This window comes from Canis aureus, chromosome 29 (genome assembly GCF_053574225.1).
Source record: "Canis aureus isolate CA01 chromosome 29, VMU_Caureus_v.1.0, whole genome shotgun sequence".
Taxonomy (NCBI): domain Eukaryota; kingdom Metazoa; phylum Chordata; class Mammalia; order Carnivora; family Canidae; genus Canis; species Canis aureus.
Genome location: NC_135639.1, coordinates 38,417,618 through 38,434,105, shown reverse-complemented (window position 1 = coordinate 38,434,105; position 16,488 = coordinate 38,417,618). Strand labels below are relative to the sequence as shown.

Sequence of the window (16,488 nt, the reverse complement as noted above, 5' to 3'; positions counted from 1 at the left end):
GGATGGAAGATACACCTTTCTAGTAGGTATCTGAGACCTGAATGACTTTGAACATGGAGGCTAACAGAAACTTTTAAGTCAACCAATATATACGCCAGGGATTACACACGTTTAAACACACAGGTGTGTTTTGTTTAAGAATTTAAAAAATTATTTAATTAAAATAATTAGGAAAATTATTCTCGTGGCTGCCAAGCAGGGAAACCTGTGTGGGCCCCAGCGGGATGGAGAGCTTAGAGCTCCTGAGACTGAGGGTGCTGCAAAGGAGATCATCCCAGGAGCGCCGGCTGCAGGCATGAGGGCCGGTAAGCTGTCCCATCCACTCCCGGAGCTGCACATGAAGCTGGGGAAGAGCATACGGGGCTTTCGTCCCACCCTTGACTGGCTCCCTAGCCCTCTTCTCCCTCCTCCCTCCACTCTCCACCTTGCAGGGCTCAGCTATACCAGTCGTCCATGTGACTCGCTCTTAAATCTGTACTCTGTCCCATTTCACTTCCAAAATTCAGTCTCACATTTTCCATGGCCACCTCCAGCTGATGCCCCACTGACACAGCAACCTTTCTAAAATCTGTCCTCTACTCATCAGGTGATATACAGAGAGAGAGAGAGGAATACGTCAAAGACAAGAAACAAGAGAAAACGTGCTTTGGAGAAGCAATGTCGTGTTTCTGCCGTATTCCCCTGTCTCCCTACACATTGCCTGGCTCTTCACGGGTGGGAGGTGCTCCCTGGCTGCTCCCCGACCACCGACACCACCACCCACTCGCTGGCCATCATGCAGGTTTGAGGCCAGGAACCCTGAAACCTCTGCCGCCCTAACTCGTCTTCACTTTCTTTGAACCACATCAGCAGGAGTATCTTCATTGTCCCCCTCTTCGGATTTTCTCTTCAGTTCCCCTTTGCCTGTTGAATCCTCCTCAAGCCAAGGTTTTATGTTATTTGACACGTACACACATGGCCTCCTGCGTGTGTCTGGCCCCATGCTCATCAGCTCACACACATCAGCTCACTCGCTGTTCCAGGTCACCCCATGAGGCAGACCCTTCTCTCCCTGGCCCAAAGCCCTCCACCCGGCCCTGGTCCCCCTCCCCACCCCATGCCATAGGACCAAACTGAACTGAGAGGGAGCACAGCTCACCAGCCTTGGAGCAGGGAGCAGGTGCCGACACCACAGCCAATCACTGCCCTGTTCTCTCTCGCCTAAGCACCATTCACTGCTCCCCAAACCAGGAAGCATATGAATAGGCCCTTCAATCTGACGGTCCAGGACTTTTCTGGTCTGTGCATACCCTTTCCGGGTGGATCTCCTCTTTACCTTCCAGTTCCCACTGCCTTCTCCCTGGCATCCAGATCAATGGCTAAGAGGCAAGTCATCCTTAGTATCCACTGTGCACCTTCCTTAAAAGAGAAGGGTCTCTAGGGAGGAGAGCTCACCAGCCCCTGCCCGAGGTCAGTACACTCAAGACTTTCATAAGACATACAGAGCAGAAATCAATAATTGCCCTTCAAATGTGCACTATGACTTTATTCCCAGTTAAGCCATTGTGGTATTTTAAAACCTCGCATCCATCATCCTAGCTCATTAAAAATAATTGTGAGTTACAACATTCAATACAATAATTAGGAGTTCACAGGCAGGTTCCTTGAAGTCCCTGAAATCCAAGTGCCCTCCTTCCCTAGTTTATTGAAATTTGAAAGCATGTCTTGTTCTTCAGGTTCCAGGTGACCCCGTGTAAAAAAGCCACTTTTTCAACCCAGAAGATAGTTGGTATGCATCTGACTATAAGAACTATTGGTTAATTTTAAAAAGTGTAGGATGTTTATTTTTTTTAACCACTGAGAGTGCCCCCACCCCCTCCAAAAAAACCATTAGGATTCTTCCCCCAAAGAGCCCCAGGGACAACTTAACAATGTATAGGAAATCCAGAGGAATCTGTGTTAGTTGGATGCTTCTGAGCCATACCTGGAAGGAAAGAAAGAGCAGAAAGTTAAAAAAAAAAAAAAAAAAAAAGTTATGCCCCAAAGCTGTGCAAGTAACCAAGGGAGGAGAGATGGTAGGTCTGGCTGGGAAGCTAGGTCTGGGGGGCTCCTACACCTCGGTACATGCCCAGTTGGCACCCTATGCGGAGGGACTTGACTTCCCATGGGTTCAGGGTCACCCTGTCCTCTGCCACTGGGACCTACAGTCCCTGTGGGCATGGAAGTGTTGGTCCCTGAGTGGTGCAGAGAACTCACATGCATTTGGAGGACTGCAATGTATCTATATGCCCTAGGATCTCAGAACCTTCCAGTCAACCCTCAGAGGCATGGTCGCTGGATACCTAAGACTTTCAAGTTGTCTCTAGTCTTCTCCTCTACAGGGGACGTCTGGGAACCTGTTCAATCCCAAGATACTCTCTTTGCATTTTCGTTTTGCTACTTTTTCCCATTTTTCTAGGTTGGCCAAGTTAATTTGGGGATCTTGGTTCTGTCACCCAAGGCATTTGAAATTCCTCCCAGCTTCATGCATTCAAAGTCTTGATCAGAGTGTCTACAGTTGGCTGGTATCTCGAACGCCTTTTCGGCAGCTTGCCATTCTGCCTGTCTTAATAAATGGCACCAAGAACTGAGTCTGGACCAGAATTTAGGGCTCTGAGATCCCCCCAGAGAAAGGTGGAGTCAGGATTCTCCTTCATGCGAACTGTTTAACAGTCATCCCTGCCTCTCTCAGCTGGATTATGACTCGTTTATGCCCAAGTAGAAAGGAGCGTGACTTTGTCTACTGCATTTTTTCAATTTCATCGATGTTTTCATATGTTAAAGATACACCGCGTCTGTATTGACAGCTTGCCAAAAGTGTTTCCCAGAAAAACTTTAAGGAATGAGCCCAGATGAATCCTTCTGTGTCAGAATGTGGCGAACCAGGTTTATCATCCCTACTCTCCCACTTTTTTCCCACAAAAATATCATGGCTCTTTCCTTCCTAAAGAAATGCGTTTCCCTCCAAAGCAATCTTATTATTTCGTATATATTCCCAGTGTCCTTCATTACAGGTGGCTCTGGGCCAGCACAACAGTGACTGTGAAATTCACAAGAAAGCCCTTCTGGATTGGAAAGGATCCCTTACTAACTCCAGTAATTATGACATTTCTTTCTTTACATTAATAAAGCAACCCCCAATGTGTTCTCAGCTAAGTTAATTATCAAGTTAGAATTCTATAGCCTGTACATTATTGTATTCTTTAAGCTTTAAACTGATCCATCCTATAGGCCTGGTTTGTTGAGGGTTCGGGGGCACATAAGAAGATGAAATGAGGGGGACTGGGGAGTTAATGCTTGACAATTGAGACCTCTTGGGATGGTTCAGAGAAGGCCGGATTCTGGGGAAGAAAAACAAAGAAAGATGAGACAGGAAGAGATGAGAAGCCTTATGATTTGGTTTAATGAGGACTGTTTGGGGAGCTGTGGCTTTCCGCCATACCAACAAAATCCTCCCTTAGCTAACCTGAGGGCTACATCAGAATTTTTCTCCTAAAGATTTTAGTATTCCAGTTATGTACTACTCTCTATCAAATGTTCCCAAAATGCAGTGACATAAAACCACTCCCATTTCACTATGCTCACAGATTACATAGGTCATGAGTTTGAACAAGGCAGAAGGGAGTAGCTTGCCTCCTCTTCATGATCTCTGAGGCCACATCTAGGAAGACTTGAGTGGCCAGGGGTGACGCTAACCATGTGGGGCTGCCCTGGGCTCATCTGGAGATGCCTTCACTCAATGTCTGACCCTGAGCTAGATGGCTGACAGCCTACGCTCTGCTGTGCCTGCTGACCACAGTGCCTCCTCCTTGCCATGTGGTTTGGGTGGCTTGCAGCGCAGTAGCTGGATTCCAGGAGAGGGTTCCTGTGATGATTAATTTTATATGTCAACCTAGCTAAGCCATGGTACACAGATATTCGGTCAAGTGCTAGTCTAGATATCACTGAGAGGCGGTTTTTTTTTTTTTTAATTTTTAAAGATTTTATTTCTTCATGAGAGACACACACAGAGAGGCAGAGACACAGGCAGAGGGAGAAGCAGGCTCCATGCAGGGAGCCCAACGTGGGACTGGATCCGGGTCTCCAGGATCACCCCTGGGCTGAAGACAGTGCTAAGCTGCTGAGCCCCCCAGGTGTCCGGGATTTTTTTAAAAATGAGATTAACATTTAAATATAAATAATAGTGAAAGGAAATAGAAGGGAAGAGAGAAGAAATGGGTAGGAAATATCAGAAAGGGAGACAGAACATAAAGACTCCTAACTCTGGGAAACGAACTAGGGGTGGTGGAAGGGGAGGAGGGCGGGAGGTGGGGGTGACTGGGTGACGGGCACTGAGGGGGACACTTGATGGGATGAGCACTGGGTGTTATTCTGTATGTTGGCAAATTGAACACCAATAAAAAATAAATTTATTATTAAAAAAATCAGTAAACTGAATAAAGCAGAGTACCTTCCATAAGGTGTGTTGGTCACATGCAATCAGTTGAAGGCCTCAAGAGAAAAAAGACTAACCTCCCCCCAGAAAGAAGGGATTCTGCCTCCAAACTGCCCTGAAACTTGAGAGTGCAGAACCAGCTCTTCAACCTGCCCTTCTACTCTGATTGTGGATTCGCGAGCCTCTGCAATAGTGAGTCAATTCCTTAAAAATTTCTCTCTCTCTCTCTCTCTCTCTCTCTCTCTATTTACCCCCCCCCCAGGAAATCCTAATATGTAGGGACCAGAGAGAGAGAATCTCAAGGGAGCTCACTGGAAGAAATGAAGACTGAAGTACCCAGGCCTTCTTTGGCTGAGCCCCAGAAGTCACAGAGCATCACTTTCCTGTGCTCTATTAGTTAAATCCAGATTCATGGCAGGGGCAGGGGGGTAGCCTACCTTTTGACAGGAGGAGTGCCAAGAAATATGGGCCAATGTCTTACAACTGCACACTATAAAATTTGTAATAACCCTAGTTTCCTGACAATTGTCTAGGAAGCTGGGTGAAGAAGCACATCTGTGCCAAGAGCCCTAATACCATGGGATGGCCTCTGTATGCATTTCCCTTCTAGAGACAAGATGAGGACAGTCAGGGTCACATTAGTCTTAGGTCTCAGGTAAGACCAACTGCCGGATGAACTGCTGCCTTGCCTTGAGTTTGGGAGAAGCCTGTAACACATGGACCATGGATCTAAATATCTGATCGACCTAGGCAACTTGGAAGAGCACATGGGGGCAAACCCTGACATTCTAATATGGGTTAGTTGGTGGGGTGGCTGAGCACATGAGCCACAAGATGACTCCTCTCAGTGTGTTTCCTGTATGCCAGATTGTACTCAAAGTTCTTTCATTGTCTCCTTTAACTTTTAAAATAAGTATGTAAAGTAATTATCTGTCGTTGCTACACAAATCACCCCGAATGCTAGTGACATGAAGCAACACCAATTGTTTCATCATTTATTCTTGTGGCTCTGGGTGGCTAGGCTCAGTGATGAGGGTAGGAGTCACCTTGAGGGTCACTTACTCACAAGTCTGGCTGTCGATGTGGGACTGGATGGGACCTCAGAAGGGTTTGTCAGCTGGAACATCTGCATTGGCTTGCTCATGAAGAGCGGCTGGATTCCAAGAGAGAATATCCCAAGAGAACCAAGCAGAAGTTCTATGACCTCTTATGACCTCACTTTGGAACCAGGTAGCATCACTTCAACTGCATTCTATTTGCTACAAGTGAGTCACTGAGGCTAGATCATACTTAACAGGGGGAGTGTCAAAGCATTTTCAGACAGGTCTAATAACCACTGTACACAGTATTTCTTTTCCTCATTCTACTGAGGAAACCAAAGCCTTAATAGGCTGAGTTGACCACGGTGGTTCACACAGATAGTAAGTAGTGGAGAGACCTGAAACCAGCCTTGCCAGCGTCCAAAGCCTGTGCCTTTAACCACTGTATTGCCCTGCCTCTGTGTGAGCCTACATTCTAGCAGGGCACACAAGACAGATATGTAAGGACAGAAGTTTTTATAAGCACCAGAAGAAAGGGGCTGATAGGCTACCCCAAAAGCAAGGAAGGGATGAACATATCCTGAGGCAGGTAAACTAGAGCAGAATGGGGGAGGATCTACGTAAAATCAGAATGTACAAAGAGAGGCGCCTGGCTGGCTTAGTGGGTTGAGCACCCGACAGTCTATTTCAGTTCAGGTCATGATCTCAGGGAGGAAGGTGGAGGGGTCCAGGCATTCCTGGCAGACACAGAATGAGTGGATATGCAGAGGCAGGAACACACATGGCAGCCCTGACTAATAACTGACTGTGCAGAAAAAGATGCATGGAAGAAATGCAGTAGACATGGACTGCCACCTGATTAAGAATGTGCTCGAATGCCAGGTCGAAGCCTTTTGCTTTCATTTAGAGCTATGCTTTTCAAAATGCAGTCCCTGGACTGGCAGCACGGGCAGCAACAGCATCATCTGGGAACTTGCAAAAAATGCAAATTCTTTACCCTACCTCAGCCTTACTGAATCAGAAACTCTGGGCATGGGGCCTGCGTTTTAACAAGCCCTGTAGGTGATTCCAATGCAGGCTTGGGTTTTGAGACCCTCCCAGCTATCTGGGAATTTCTTGGCAGGTTTGATCGGAGCATGCTATGATCTGTGCTGCTCTTAAAGCAGATCACCCTAGTTGCGGTGTGCGGGGCAGGCTAAATATAAGAGACCAGACTTGGTCTCCAGGAGAGAGGTAATGCACAACTGGATTAGTGTAGGAAGAGAGCCCTCCCTCACAGCCTCCCATACAGACCTCACAGGCACAGTTGACGACCTAAAATTTCTCTAAATATTTGAACCACGTGGCCCAAGAATTGGACTACAAACTAAGGACCCAGGGGTTAAGTTACAGACGCGGTTTCCTGTTATGCAATCAAGCTACTCTCTGCAGTTTGCCTGGGGAAGAGCATTGCTTGATCGAGCATTTTCTCTTGGCTTCCCATGCTTCATTACAGAGTCTCCTGGCTCTGCCTGAAGCCCATTGATTTTTCTAAACCACCTCTGCAGAAGGGATTTCATAGTATGATGTATCATATATGGCTGAACATTAAATGAGATAATTCCTGCAGGCTCCATATACATATTAGCTATTTTTATTATTATCATTCTTCTTAGCACCATCATCATTTTTAATCATTAATTTATTCAAGATACATGTGCTGTGTACTACTGTGTATAAGGCACTGAGAACACGGTGGTAAATTAGACAATCCCCGGCTCCTCTAGATCCTCCTCTGTGCATTCATTTCTGAGACAGGCCAGAACATAGATAGATCTTAGTGCTTAAAGAATTGACATTGAGCTCTAAGGTTTTTATCATCTTGGAAATCCACATCTCTTGGCCTGTTAATTCATCTGCAAATGGAACGAAAAGACTTGCCTTCCTTCACCAGATTGTGTGAAGATCAAATGAGGAAAAGGATGGGAAGACTCCTCTTGATTCTTTGTGACTAGAAAAGGCTAGGCACCCTCAGGTGCTAAGAAACTAATACTTCTCCCTCCTTTCTCCCCCAGCCCTCCACGATGTGGCCACGCTCTCCTGTGCCTCTCTCTCCCAACCCTAGGCCCAATTCCCCACTTCAGTGCTGCAGATTTCATGGTCTCTTCTTCCAGGCTGCTACTAGCTGTTTCTCTGCTGCAGGAAAAGCCAATTATGCAATAAATCAATTTGCCCAATGACTAATTCAGCAATAGCAAATATGACAAATATCAGACTTGTCAACTTTTTTTTTCTTTTGGCTCTTTATAGAGTGTTTGGCAGTTCTTACTGAATGTGATGATTTTATCAGCTTATCAATAGTAAGGGATGTTCCGTTTGTGCCACCGAGGGGATCCTGGAGGTTACTGAGGCACAGAGCAATTCTCTGATGGAGGAATAGCAAAGGACAGCCAGCACATGGTCCCCCTGAGTAGGGGGGACCAAGTGCTGACTGGAGGGAGGGACTGGAGATATATCAGTAAAATATGGAGACCCTTGGTCCCTAGAGCCCTATCTCCTACATTCTCCTTAGGCCCTGCCCAACCATCCAGTATAAATCACTGGAGACATCAATAAATGATTTTTAAAATGTTTTTAGTCAGTCTGCAAAATAGAAAACTTAGCCATTCCAGTACCAAATGTTCCAGGCACTGATCAGGATGTGGTCAACTGGCCTCTAATGAATCGTTGAGGTCCAGACAGACTCTCCCCAATGGATTTCCAACTACTTATGAGCACAAGTGGCAGAGCTTGGTCTTTAATGCACTGTGATCAGAGCTGTCTCTGACAGCTGCCTGCCTGCTGACCTGAACTGACAGCCCAGCACACTTACCAGTGTCCCAGCACAGGCCATCAAGTGAATGGGACAAGGGTTGTTTTCCAGAATCGCAGGTTGTAGGACTCATTGCCACCTGAAAGGGTCTGATCTGGAAACATTTTAAGTAACATCTCTATTTTTTCTTGCTAACTTTCCTCAAAGTTATCACGTCCCTTACCTGTTTCAACAATTTTTCTTTTCTGAGCCAAGAATGAAGGTCAAAGAACTTTCCCCATTAACAGATGTTCTCTGTGTAGGCTCAACTTCCAGGAAAGGCCCAGAGTGGCTGGATGGCTGACCTTTATCTCCTTTCTGCTCGGCACCAGTGGCTGGGCTAGTCGTCCCCAGGGGCCTGCACCTGTGTGATGCCTTACTGTGGTTCCACTGAGCATGCGTGCCCTGATGCTGGAGCATCTCTCCACCAGGAAGAAGGTGGAGTTCCCAGAGTGGAAGTGACCACCAGGGCCCAGGGGGCTCACTCTGGGTAAGGCTGAAAGCATCCCACCCTCCCCCTGCACTTCCTTAGGAGGAAAAGAGGGATGTCTGGTAGAGAAGTTCAATGCTGGGGTTCTGTCTTCACATTCCACATGTGAACTCCATGGTAGGACCCTACCCCTGCCAGAGTAGTGGACCGTGGAGGTAACACCTCATGGTTTTGTTCATCAGGAGGAACTTGCCTAAGGCACATATCAGTAAGAGACAAAGCTGGAAGCGAAGCGCTTCCTGTGGGATTCTGAACCACTCTATTCACGGCAGCTGGGTCTTTCTGTTGGGTCTCTCTAGGCCCATTGCCCCAGCAGGGGAATCAGCTGAAACTCAAACCAGATCAGATGTCTCAGGCTCCATATCCCATTCCAGAATCCTCTTGTCCTGAAGACAATTCCCGAAGTCCCCAGTTCTGCACATATGGCCTTCATTACTGGAGTTCTGTGTCTAAAGGCTAACCACCTCGTTGGGTATTTCACTAAACCACAACACCACGTGCATGTTCCCTCACATGCTGGGCCCCTTGGACAAATGGTTCTTCTCTCATCTCAGGACTACCTCTTGCCAAGGGTATGAGTTTGCAAGAGCCGCCATAACAAAACACCACGGACTGGGGGGCTTACACAACAGATACATTTATTCTCTCACAGTTCTGATGGCTGGAAAGACCGAGATCAAGTTGTGGGCAAGGTTGGGTCCTTCTGAGAGCCCTGAGGAAAGGATCTGTCCCAGGGCCCTCCGCTTGGCTTGCAGACAGCCGACTTCTCCCTGTGTCATCACATGATCTCCCCTTTGTCGTATCTGTGTCCTGACCTTTGTGTCTTGGCCTAGGGCCTACCCTAATAGCCTTACTTTAATGACTTCAAAGACCTTATCTCCAAATACAACCACATTCCAAGGTCCTGGGAGTTAGAATGTCAATGTAGGAATTTGGAGGGACACAGTTCAGCCTATAACACCAAGTCCCAAATAGGGGGAGGAATTGCCCTGGTTTGAAGATGCCTGAAGGGACTTGGGATGCTAAAGCTGGGGCAATGCTGAGCAAACCCAGACTGCAGGTCCTTTCAGGTCTCAGTGTGAGCGGTATGATTCTACTGCATCCTCCATTCTCTGTTCTCTGCCTGCTTCATAGGAACTCCCTGACCGTCGGGACCATTGCGTACTTATCTCCACATGCACCTAGCCTATATTAGGTACTTGTATATGCAAAGGAATGAATGCATGCTCCCTGAGTCTGTTCTGGATCCTTCCTTGCCTCGGTCCTCTTCCTGGAATGCCCTTCCCCCTTCCCTTTACTTGCAGTTTCTTATGTTCAGCCCCCAACAAAAGTCCAGTTAGGATGCAGAAAACCATTCCAGATTCTTCAACCAGAGCCGACAGAGAAGGTTCCTCCTTCCTTTGTGCCTGGCCCTCCTGACCTGCTGTCCTCCGCCTGTGGCTATGTCTCATCCTCTCCAAAGGCTTGAGTACAAGAAGCCCGCCCAGCCATAAGGAGACATGCTCACCTTGGTTAAAACAATGCCTCCTGCAAAGCTCATCCTTGACTTAGTTCATTTTGATCCTCTCAGAATGTGAGGAGTGAGGTCCAGAGAAGTCTCACAGGAGGCGAGGGTGGAGTTGGGAGGTTGATTTTCAGGTTGCAAATGTGCTGTGGTGGCTGGACTCCCCTGGACACTAAGCCTGGTAGGCGGCCCACCTACTCCTCCTGCCTTGCGTCTTGCTTCCTCATGGGCACCATTCAAAGCCCTCACTAGCCTTGGGCTCACTGGGGGTGGGGTCACCATCTCCACCAAGTATTTTTCATGATCTGGGCACAGTGCCTGCAAGATCTCCCTAGAGTGTCCTGGCTGATTTTGTGACAGGAAGGCGACGCAGCTGTCTTAGGAACAAGAGAACTCAAGGCTCTTGAACTATAGCTAAAGACCTTCATAGAAGGCTCTAAATTGAAATTTTTTGCATCATCCTAATCATGATAGTTAAGACTTCTTCTGTGCCAGACCCTATGCAAGGGGGCTTCTATGTATTCATTCAACAGACTATAATCCAATCAGGCGGGTTCTCTTGTTTTACTGCAGAAGAGGAAACTGAGTCACGGGGAGGTTAGACTACTTCCTCAAAGACCAGGTATGGTGGACTCAAAGTTACACCCATGTCACCTCTCCAGCCCTCACAACTGATCTTAAAGTTTCTGTTCCACTCTAAACCAGGATTGACATAGAAACCCTCACACTGAGAGTTTACAAGCACACACACCTACAGGACAGGGCCCCTGACACCCGTCCAGCACTAGCGCTGTGTGGATGTATGTCAGGCCAGCAGCTCACGCAGACAAGATGCACCCTGCAGGTCAGGTGCACCTGCACACCACTGCCCTCATGCCTGCCCTCGACCTTCGCCCTGCTGTGCCCTCCCTCCCCTTCCCCTGCACAGTCTCTTAATTCCGTGGTCACGCCAGCCACACTGTGGCCTGTTTCCACCACAGCTGTGGCCAGGGCCATGGGATTTAGCAGGGAATTAGTCTCTAATTGTATCTTGTGAGTCATGAACATCTCCCGGCTAATAATAACTACAGTTAACCCCTGCACAAGTCTCAGAGCTGTCTTACCCTAGAAAACCCAGTTGATCTTTCTCATCGGAAAAGCAGGTGGTTTTGCAGATTCTCATCTTCTTGATAATCCAAAGGCCAGGCAAAAGGATGGAGGGTAGTGGCTTCTTTACTGTGTGATTGGAAACCTGACGCCACCCTCAGTGTGGACTGGTGGACTCTGAGCAGCTGCCTCTGTTTGGACTTTCAGAGAAAACGCAGATGGGACAGACACATACCCACAGTGCGGGTGATTGCAAAAGGCTTAGAACAGAGTCCTTGCAAAAGAATCGGGAATGGGACAGCGAGGAAAGAGACAAAACAAAGTGCAGAGTGATGGGCACTGAGGGGGGCACTTGGCGGGATGAGCACTGGGTGTTATGCAATATGTTGGCAAATTGAACTCCAATAAAAAATTTAAAAAAAAAAAAGAAAGAAAGGAGGCAGCACTGCTCAGTTGGCACATGGAAGTGATTGGAGCATTAGGGGATCACCTTACGCCCTCGGGAAATTAAGCAAGTAGTGCACCTGAGGGGGGCTTGAAAATAATTATTCCCAGTTTATTATTTGGAATGGCATTGTTGATAGCTGAGCAGGAAGAAGAAAGTAAATCTTCCCTTTCTGAACTTTGGCCTCCTTGACGACACCAATGTTGGGAGTGTAAACTGGGTGGTGAAGACAACTGGATGGGACAGTAGGGTCCGACAATAAGGCACCTGTGCTCAAAGGAAAGATGTGAATCTCTTGCCTAAGAGAAGCTCAGAGATGTAAGACAGAGCAAGAGTGTCTCAGTGTCTTGATTTGTTGCCATGTGTGGAATGGATATATGAGCTTTTAAGAGTTAAGAACTGGCTCCCTGTCATCACACAGATGCAGGGGCAGGGCTGGGCATGGGATCCAGAGGTGACCTCCCAGCCCCATGCTGGGCAGGACCCCTGGGACCAGGAAGAGCTCCGCATCTTGAAATGCCTTTGGGGTGGTAGCTGACTTGACCTTGAGCATCTGAGCTCAGCCTCTCTTGGACAACTTGGCACACGTCTTTCCCTCCAGCCCAACCTGTGATCTGCCTTGCACAATGCAGGACATAAGAAAAAGATTTTTTCCCCTTTTTGAAGAATAACATCAGGCTTTGTTTATCTATTTACCCTTTTCTCCCCTGTGTTTCTTTCTCTGTTTCTTTACTAACAACAGATCTGCACCAGGCATGTAAATTTCCAACAGACGCTCTTAAGTATATTATTTTATTCTTCTGTGATTATGGAATTAACACAAGTTCACCTGTAGGAAGTCTTGAAAAAATAGAAAAGTGTAAAGCAGAAAATAAAACTTTAAATTTCCATAATTTAGATACACACATGCTAACATCAAAGCATATCTTCTTCTGGTCTTTAGTAGACACATACCTTTGCAAATATAGTTAACAAACTTGGGTCACCATTTATACACAATTTTTTATATCTTTATAGTCTCAGTTATATACAGTTGATTTTTTACTTATCATTTCAACAGAAGTATTTTCCCAACATTATTCAAGTTTCTTTGAAAAAAAATGCATCTTATGGCTTTCTCACAATTCCATCCTATGAAGGGTTGTAATTTATCTAACACATCCCTTCTTATAGACACCCCTGCAATGAACAACACCATGCATAAACCACTGTGTGTCCCCGGGGGTTTCTTTGTCATTCCTAGAAAGCAAGAGAGTGGGGCAAATGGCATAAGCTGCTTGGGGGCCCCTGTTCACACTGCACCCCAGATTTCCTGAAGATGTTGCAGGTGGGTTTCCATGACTTGCTCACAACTCTGTAGCTTGAGAACATTTTGGGCCTGTGAAGTTCCTTGAGTACTTAGCAATCTGTGCCTGTAGGTCATTCAAAATGTCATAAAATGAATAAAGGAAGGTGGAACAAAAACATGGAATGTGAGAGAGGACAAAAGCAAAGAGCACACGTCCAGAGTCTGGCTTAAGGACAATGAACACTTTGTCAGGGTTGGTCCTCCGAGGGCGTAGACATGCAGATGCGCCCGTAGTACTCCAACGGCCACGTTTGTATTCAATGCCTAGAAGGGCGCCTATCTCCTTGTAGCCAGGACAGCTCAGTAAAATTAATATTAAAATAAATCCCAGCAGGGGCTCTCCTCTGCTTGGAAAATGCCCATGGTTTTCACTTTCACCAGATGGAAACGCTGATTTTATCAGCGTTTTATCAGGAGTTTATCTTTCAGGCATTACGTTTAGCTTATCCACTTGTGCAAGTTTCAGACTCCAGCTGAGAGACATCTCTCTGTGATCCGCCCATGCCCCCTGGTTTTTCCTTTCTGACCTTATGGAGACAAATCCTGCTCCTAGAAGGCCACTGCTTCCGTAGTTCCCCTCGCCTCCTACAGCAGTTCGAATTCCTCCAAACCTGGGAGTGACTCAGAAGTCTGGTGTCAAAGGCCTCACATGGGAGCTCTGCTGTGCCAAGAGTCAACATATCCGGGGCACACCAAAAGGTCATCTAACGTCTAGCACCAGAGGAAAGGCACAAGTAAGAAAGCATCCTACGTCACCGTTTAATTGAGAAGGAAACAGGGGACGCAGCCTAATGCTGGAGGCCAAAATGGGATTTGTCAGTCTCACTTCACCTGGGCTTCTGCGTCCCAGGCTGAAGCAAGACACACCGACAGGTTCTCTTGCTGCTGATGAATACGCTCCTCATTACAGCTGAGAAAGGAGACTTTGTATGGCGTGAAATTCAGGATTTGGACCTGGGTGGCCCCCAGATTTATTATTCAGTCTGAACCAGTCCCACATGGAACAGCAGCACCCGCCTGTAAGTAGGCCCTCACACACTTGGACTTTCCACAAACAAAGTGCAGAGATGGAGGTACCTACTTGGTTGACCTTGATTTCTTTCCTGTGGAGGAGGAGTCCTGGAAACCTGGAAAGTATGACAGGGGGTGACAGACCTCAAAAGCTCAGGCCAGGCAGAGACTATTTGGACCGTCAAACCAAAGTGTTCATCACCAAGCCGGGTGGAGAAGGGAAGGGTTCAGCTATAAGCAGAAGCACAGATATTGGGGAGAAAATATCAGAGCAGAGGTTTCAAATGGGGATGGGGAGAGTTAGTGGAGGGGGGAGTAGAATGGGGAATTCCAGAGGTGTTAAGGAAACTGGAGCTAGTTCTTCTTATTTATTTACATATTTTGAGAAAAAATTCAAAGTACAATCAAATGCTGAAAATCAAAAAGTAAACAAATGCCTATGATCCAAGATTAACAATTGTTTTCAATATTATTTTGTTTTTTAAGGAGAGTAGATATTCTCAAACTATTTTTTAAAAGATTTATTTATTATTTTTGAGAGAGAGAGAGAGAGAGTTAAGGGAAAGGGCAGAGGGAGAAGGAGAGAGAGAATCTCAAGCAGACTCCCCACTGAGTGCAGAGCATGACTTGGGGCTCAATCTCATGACCCTGAGATCATGACCTGAGCCGAAATCAAAAGTCAGACGCTTAACTGACTGAGCCACCCAGGCATCCCATGAACTAAAACATTTCTTAACCACTTACCTCTGTCTTATTTCTTTTCTTTCTGTCTGTGGCAACAACCACTGCTGTAAGTGTGGTGTGTTTTCCAGTCATTGCTTTTTACATTCTTGCAAACATATATCTTCATGACCAATATTGTCAATAGTATTGGGGTGTCTATGTGCGTAATTTAAACAATATTATTCCATATGCTTCATTCTTCATCTTACCTGTTGTCTCAACAGTATTTTGGAGCTCTTTCCACATTGACATATATGAGGTAGTTCATTTCACTTAACATCTGTGTATAGGTCCTATCATATGAATGTCACACAGATTTATAAAGTGATTTATAGAATTATACTCCTATCAGTAGTGAAAGAGATGTCAGCTTGCTCCACATTCCTCCAACCTCTGTCTTTTTCATTTTAGCCATTCAGATATGTGTATTTCACTGTGGTTTTTATTAACACTTGCATGGTTGCTAATGCTGTTGACAATTTGTGTATGTTTGTCATTTGGATATTCTCTTTTGTGAAGTATCTGTTCCAGTCTTTTGCCCTTTTTCTGTGTGTTCAATGCCTTATTTCTTACTAATTTGCAAGAATTTATATATTCTGGATATAATCCCTTTTCTATTTTGTTTTATGGCAAATATCTTCTACTGCTCCATGACTTGCCTTTTAATTTTCTTAATTGTACATTGCAATGAGCAGGCATTCTTAAATTGAATGAGGTCCTATTTATCATATCAGTCTTTTATTTTATGATTGGTGCTTTTAGCTTCCATTTAAGGAATATTTTCATCTCCAAAATCATGTAATCTTGTCTTATTATTTTCTGGAAACTTTATTTCTTATATTTATAGTCATAATTCACCTGGGAAATATTTGTGTATGTGTGTGTCTATGATGTGAGATAGGGATCAAGGTTCATTTTCTGCCTAAAGGAACTTCCACTGGCACCATTACATGAAAAGCTATTCTTTACCATTGTCCTGCAACTCCATTTTATCATAAATTAAATACCCAAATTTAATCGAATTTATTTATGAGCTATTTTTCCATTTATCTCTTTGTCTATTCTTTCCTGATATCAAAAACTCTTAATTATTGAAGTTTTGTAAGACTTGACACTGAGCAGAATTATTCGTCCCACTTAGTTCTTCTATTAAAATTACCTTGGCAAAAAAATAATTAATTAATTAATTAATTAATTAAAAGTACCTTGGCTACTTCGGCTTTTTCATATAAATTTTCTTTCAGCTTGTGAATATCCATCAAAAACCTTACTTGAGGGGGATCCCTGGGTGGCTCAGCAGTTGAGTGCCTGCCTTTGGCCCAGGGAGTGATCCTGGAGACCTGGGATTGAGTCCTCCATCAGGCTCCCTGTATGGAGCCTGCTTCTCTCACTGCCTGTGTCTCTGTCTCTCTCTCTCTGTGTCTCTCATGAATAAATAAAAAAAAAATATATTAAAAAAATAAAACCTTATTTTATTTTTGTAGAGATTGCCTTAAATTGTAAGTCGATTCAAAGGAGAATTAGAATCTTTACGATGCTGAGACTTCCAGTCCATGAA

The 16,488-nt window shown here is 45.6% G+C and overlaps 1 long non-coding RNA gene across 1 annotated transcript; it reads right to left on the bottom strand.

Annotated features, from left to right (window-relative positions):
- Positions 1-1,796: 1,796 nt before the first annotated feature.
- Positions 1,797-5,653, bottom strand: LOC144301455 (uncharacterized). Its single transcript, XR_013368283.1, has 2 exons — positions 5,516-5,653; positions 1,797-1,963 (listed from the first exon to the last, which is right to left on the bottom strand). It is a non-coding gene; the product is annotated as an uncharacterized LOC144301455 (long non-coding RNA).
- Positions 5,654-16,488: the final 10,835 nt, after the last annotated feature.